This window comes from Mus caroli, chromosome 11 (genome assembly GCF_900094665.2).
Source record: "Mus caroli chromosome 11, CAROLI_EIJ_v1.1, whole genome shotgun sequence".
NCBI lineage: Eukaryota > Metazoa > Chordata > Mammalia > Rodentia > Muridae > Mus > Mus caroli.
In genome coordinates, this window is record NC_034580.1 from 70,291,238 (window position 1) to 70,298,277 (window position 7,040).

At 40.8% G+C, this 7,040-nt stretch overlaps 1 protein-coding gene across 4 annotated transcripts in view; it reads left to right on the plus strand.

The window, feature by feature from the left end:
* Smyd4 (SET and MYND domain containing 4) overlaps window positions 1-7,040 on the plus strand; it is a 49,233-nt gene that overhangs the window by 13,981 nt on the left and 28,212 nt on the right. The gene's annotated exons all lie outside the window — the stretch shown is intronic.

Sequence of the window (7,040 nt, forward strand, 5' to 3'; positions counted from 1 at the left end):
TTTTTCAAGAGAGGGTCTCACTATGTAGCTAGCCCTGGCTGTTCTGGAACTCACTCTGTAGATCTGGCTGACCTTGAACTCTTGGAGGTCTTCCTGCTTCTGTCTCCTGAGTGCCGGGGTGGGGGGTGGGGTGGGGAGGTAAAGCTGTTGGCCACTATGTCCAGCCTTGGGAATAGAGTAGCCTAACCTTGATCTCCCTCATATCCCTTTGGTCAAAGATACTCAGTTTCAACTTTGATTACCCAAACTTCCTGTTTCTCTCATGGAACAGTTTCCCCCTGAGATTTACTAGTGGAAGGAAGGGGGCACTCAAAAAGCAGGGAGCCCTCCTACAAATGAGACTTCCTAGCTATATAATTAGGCTGAGATGCACACATCCACAGTCATTACCCTTCTTCAGAGCCTTTTTCATGTCTTGTGTATTTCGCCTGTGTGAACTTTAGAATTGGCTTGTTGTGTTTCATAAAAAGTGTAGTTGGGCTCTTGATTGGGCTTGTGTTAAATTTATAGATTCATTTAGGGAGAGCTGACAACTTTACAGTATTAGATGTTCTCATCCGAGGAAAAGGTTGTCTTGCCACTTACTTGGGCTTTCTTTATGCCCTTAAGTAAAGGTTTATAGTTTTTTTTATATCAGTCTTGCACATTTCCTGTTAGATTTATTTTTACTTGTAAGGTTTCCTTGCTTGGTATTGTGTATAAACATTTTCTCCCAATTACATACCATAATTGATGGTTAGGAGTATAAATAAAAGATAGAATTTTTAAATTGCTGTATGAATGACTGCTTTGCTATACTTCAACTTCTTTTCATTTTTATGCCAATCTACTTGACGTGTTTAGGTTAAATGATGATATCTGTACAGAGTAATCCTCTGATCCAGTATTTGCGCATCTTACTTTCTAACTTCCATAGCATAGATTCACATCTTATACTGTTGAGCACTAATATGTATTTAAGGTAGTTACCATAGTCTTTAATATGCAGCGCGCTTTGGTTCAAGAGAGTCGCCCTGTGTTCCTTAGCATTAACATTTTTTTCATCACAAATACACATTGACCTTTATCAAATTTTAAAAAATATCTTGAGAGAAATGACCATTTTTCTTAATCTGTTAATGTGAAATTTTTATAAAAATAGTTATAAATAATATTAGCCTACATATTTCTTCTATTCTCTTTTTCAACTCTTAGAATCAGAGTATGGTAGTCTCAGAATAAACCAGGAGCTTCCTATCTGTTTCTCTGTTCTTAAGTCACTTATATAATGTAAAGATGCTGTGTATATCTGCCAGCTAGACCTTATATATAAAAGGCACCCATCACAACCTTCTAAAACAGTCTTACCACTTAGAGACCATGTTCAAACATATGGCCTTTGAGGTAATTGCCACATTCAAACTATAATATTGTTATCTAAGAGAATATCTTCACTTCTAGCAGATGCCTAAAATATCTAAAGGCAAACACTGGTAATTGCTGTGTTTGCTGATGCTGATGCTCTTCCTCTTCCTCCTCCCCCTCTTCCTCTTCTTCCTCTTCCTCCCCCTCGTCTTCTTACTCCTCCTCTTCCTCCTCCTGCTCCTCCTTTTCTTCCTCTTCCTCTTCTTTCTTTTCTTTTCTTTTTTTTTTTTTTTTTTTGAGGCATGATTTCACTATATAGCCCTAGGTAACCTGTAACTTACTATGTATGTAGACCAGGCTAGCCTCTGTCTCCTGAGTGCTAGTATTAAAGGTGTGTATCACCACATCCAGCAACACTTGCTTTGAGATGGTTAGAGGAAAAAAAATATACATAAATAAAGATGGATGCCGATTACTAAATTGTTACTTCCAGTCAAACTTTGTACCTAGTCTAAGGCCAAAATAGGGATTCTCCACTTTGCAAGTTGGCTCCATTAAGAGGCTTTTCTTCTCTTGGTCTCACTAGATAGGAAGGAGAGAGAGGAGGGAAGAGAGAAAGGGGTTGAGGAGTGGGGGGTAGTGTGACTGAAAATACCCAGTAGGCTCATATATTTAAATATTTGGTCCCCAGTTGGTAGAACTGTTTACAAGATTAGGAAGTATGTCTTAGGGGCTCTGAGGTTTCAAAATTTAATCCCAGACCCCCCTTGAGGGGGGGGGTTGTCTCTCTCTGCCTGCTGCATGCAGAGCTCTCAGCTACTACTCTAGTGTCAAGCCTGTGTGCTTCCTGCCTCGATGATCATGAATTAACTGTAAGCAAGCCTCCAATTAAATGCTTTCTTTTATAGTTACCTTGGTCATGGTGTCTCTTCACAGAAATAGTAACCTGTGGTGATTTTAATATGCCTGGACCAGGGAGTGGCACTTTTAGGAGGTATGGCCTTGTTAAGAGGAAGTGTGTCTCTGTGGGGGTGGGCAATGAGACCCTCGTCCTAACCATGTGAGAACCACTCTTCTCCTATTGGCCTTCAGATGAAGATGTAGAACTCTCAGATCCACCTGCACCATGTCTGCCTGGAAGCTGCCTTTGTTCCCACCTTGCTGCCCCAATTAAATGTTGTACTTATAAGAATTTTTGGAGGGGGCTGGAGAGATGGCTCAGCAGTTAAGAATACTGACTGCTCTTCCAGAGGTCCTGATTTCAATTCCCAGCAACCACATGGTGGCTCACCACCATCTGTAATGGGATCTGATGCCACCTTCTGGTGTGTCAGAAGACAGGACAGTATACCCACATACATTAAATAAATAAATAAATCTTAAAAAAAAAAAAAAAGAATTGCTTTGGTCATGGGGTCTGTTCACAACAGTAAAACCTTAACATAACCCTAAGACAACAAATGAGGAAGGGTGTTGTGTGACACTGAATCTCTAAAAGCTCACCTCAGCATGGAAGCTTGTGAAAGCTAGAAACCTAGAGTTCACTGCACAACCTACAGGCAGCTCAACAGGCTGGAGAGTGCCTCTTGGAGCCAGGCCAGTGGGTCTGAGCCTCTTCCGTGCAGCAGCTGAGCTGACCTGACAGTATCTCTTCCCAATCCTTACAGCTTCTATATGCATAGGGAAGGAGGGACCTAGTGCCTCCAGTCGGTTTCACTCACTTACTAGAGTATTTCCTGTGTTAACAAGCTTCCCTGTAGGATGAACTATTTCACCTCCATGGACCATCCTATGTTTAAGGAACTTCCCACCAAAGTGATGTTTTCCTCTGAAGAAATTGCTACACATCAGAGGCTGAGACTCAAGGAAAGAGAAATTTAGCTCTTTGTACGCTAGGAACAAGCCGTATAGGAAAGAATGAAGTTAGACTTTTGTACAATATACAAAATTAAGTGAAACAGACATGACAAACTTAAAGAGCTAAAACTATAAATCTCTTGAAAGAAACTCTTCATGACTAGATTTGGCAGTGATTACGGGATGTGTCAATAGCATGGCCATTAAAAGAAGAAATAAACTGGATTTTAGCCAGATTAAACTGTTGAGAATCAAAAGAGTATCAGAAGAATAAAAACACAGCCCAGAATGGAAGCCCCAAAAATGGAAGCAAATACTTGTTAAACATTTTCATCAGGGAATTAATATTCAGAGTTAATGAAGAACTCCCACAACTCAACAACAATTTTTAAAACTCCAATTAAAAAACAAGCAAATAACTTGAATCAACATCTCCAAAGAAGATGATACACAAACAGCCAATAAACATATGAAACGATGCCTTACAACATTAATGATCAGAGAAATGCAAATCAACACTGAGATAAGATACCACTTCACAGTCATTAGGCAGCTGTTACTCAAAAACAAAAACAGAAATGGTGGTGAAGATGTGTAGAAGTGGGAACCCTTCTCGTAGCCAGTGGGAATGTAAAATGATACAACCATTGTGGAAAATTGCTTGAAAGTTAGAGAATTATTGTATGGTGCAGTAATCCCACTTCTGGGTTTATACCCCAAAGAATTGAAAGCAGGATGTAAGCAGATACTTGCACACCAGTGTTCATAGCAGCATTCTCCACAGTAATCAGAAGTGGAAAACACATTTTCTTGGTGTCTTATTGCTGTGAAGAGACACCATGACCATGGCAACTCTTATAAATTCTTTAAACTCTTAAAACCCTCGTTTCAATGGGGCTGACTTCCAGTTTCAGAAAGTTCGTTCATTGTCATCATTGATGGCGTGCAGGGCCAGAGCAGCCTCCGGCTGAGGAACGAGCTGAGGTGGGACAGAGTTGGATGAAGACTAAAGACTGATGATCCCTGGCCTTATGATCTTACTGCTTATGTGTTCAGTTTCTTAGTTCTCTAGTTCAAGGACATCTTGCTGGCCAAGCAAGAGGCCTAGAACTTGTTAACGCTTTGTGAACCAGAGAGAAAAGAAAAAGAAGAAACAATGAATTCAAGCACACACATAGACATATACAGGCACACACATTCTATCTGGGGGGCCCAACCACTCACTTGTCTCATCAACTTCACAAGTGTTCATGCATACTTATACACATACACATATACCTACACATGTATGTATATACATACATATAGATAAACAGACATACACACACACACACACACACATATTTATTTGGGTGGATGGGGCAGAGCCCAGATGCCACCACCTTATTTCTTTTCTCTCTGTCCTTCTGTACCTTTATAGACACAAGTTCTTTAGAAAATTATCTCATAGGTAAAATTTTATATAAAAGGAAAGCTACAGAAGAATGTTGATAGTTACGTTCAAAGCAGTGTTTTATTCTTTAAGCTCATTATAAGCTCAAAACAACAGTTTATCCATGGTCTTGTTCATCATATCACACACTTGTGGCTTCATCCTTGGACCTGATCTAGAATGAATATTTTTCCTTGATCACAAATTTGCCCCAAGCCTGTCTCTTTCTGGGGTAGTTGTGAAAGCTCATTGTATTCTTTATTATGCAGCCTTTATTTACTATTCTTTTTGTTTTGTTTGTTTAGACAGGGTTTCCCCGTGTAGCCCTGGCTGTCCTGGAACTCACTCTGTAGACCAGACTAGCCTCGAACTCAGAAATCCGCCTGCCTCTGCCTCTCAAGTGTTAGGATTAAAGGCATGCGCCACCACTGTCCAGCCACATTCTATTTTTGATTCTGACGTTATTACATCTTTCTGGCAAACTAACCTATCTCCTAAAACTTTCTTCCTAAAATTATTTAAATCAAATCAGGAATTTTATAAAATCATTAATTCATCTAAACAGCATTAATTTGTGAAAGTTCATCTTTTTGTTGATCTGCAGAAAATATGCCCAATAGGATGGGCTAAAGCTCAGGAATCATTATACTAACTAACAGGGACAAGAAAAGGCATATCGTAAATAAGCAGCAATCCTGGAATGAAGTCTCTTGGAACCTTGCCTTTCAGAGCTCGCCTCTCAAAGGCCATGCAGAAAACAGTGGGCCATCTCTGGAAAAGTTGCTTGCATGCCCTTAGCCTTTCCTAGATGACTCCTAACAATGCAGACAGACATGACGCTGGAGAAGTGGCTAAGAGGTTTATATCCATGTCTGTACATAGTCTTCTGTAGTAACTGTTGTCTCCAAGGCTTACTCTCTCCGTCTGCTAACCTAGGCCTAGCCCTGGAAGTGTCTAGCCTCCATGCAGTCTAATCTAGGCCAAGGATGTTTTAGCCTCTGAGATTTGCTGCTGAGTAAAGAACTTTTCTAGTTCTTTCTGGATTCTGTTGGCTAGTTTAACTCAGCTGTTGCTGCTCAAACTCCTTTCCAAGCTAACTGATTCAATTTGACTTCTCTCAGTTTCTGACTAAAATGCTCTGCTTAGCCTATTAACATTGGCAATCTGTCCTAATCTTCTGGCTCCTTCTCATTCTCTGGCTTGTTCTGTCTACACCTGTTCTAGCTCTGCAACCTGTCTCTGTACAAATGCCCTGGTGAAAGCCCCTGCTTCCCCTCTCCCTCTGCCATGCTCCCTCTTATACTGTCTCTCCTTCCTCTCTGCTCTCGTGACAGCAGATCTTTCTCTAATTCGTCACTCTTAATTAAACATCACTTTCAAACATGGGTGCTTCTTTTTACAAACTAACTTTACCTTAATTGTTTTTGATTAAAGGTGTATATTAAGGGCATGTCTGAATTCCATCCAGATCACAGACCTAGAAGGTCTTTGGATGTGATCAGAGCAGCCTTGTTGCTGGAACCTCAAAGTGACACAATTCCTGCAACAAGGCCACTCCTACTCCACTAAGGCCACACTTTCTATTCCCTCTCTAGTAGTGCTACCCAATGACTAAGCATTCAACTGTAGAAGCCTAGGGGGCTATTTTTATTTAAACCACTACACACATGAATGCCTACAAATACATGAATGGATAGTGAAATATTATTCAGCCATTTTTTTAAACAGTGAAATTCTGTGACATGCAATAAATTAAACCTTGAAAACTTTTTTTTTTTGGTTTGTTGTTATTGTTGTTTGTTTTTGGTTTTTGGTTTTTCAAGACAGGGTTTCTCTGTGTAGCCCTGGCTGTCCTGGAACTCACTCTGTAGACCAGGCTGGCCTTGAACTCAGAAATCCCCCTGCCTCTGCCTCCCGAGTGCTGGGATTAAAGGCATGCGCCACCATGCCTGGCCCTCCTTGAAAACTTTTTATCAAGTGAAATAAGCCAAACAAACAAATATGCTCTATCCAGCAAGGCTTGGTTCTGGAAACCTGAAGAAAGCAGACATTTGTACTAGGCTAGGCTGTGCTCTCACTAATGGACAGTGTCTACTGTGCTGTAACCTGGAAAGTCAGCTCATTCACTGTGTACAGCTTAAGTAGGCAGGGCAGCTTGGTGGACAGTCTCTGTGGAGGAACAGTCTGGGGTTACAGTCATCCAGAGGAGAGGCCTGTGACCTCTCGTTCTTAGACAGACTATCAGCATCCTCACAGGACCAGAGGAAGGCTTGCCAATTCCCATGGGTCGGTCTCAAGTACATCGTGTCAACAGAACACATTCGTTCAGGACTTCACCCACTCCCCCACAATACTATATCATCCTTTTGTTTTGGGGGGGTTATTTTTTGTTTGGTTTTTTTTTTTT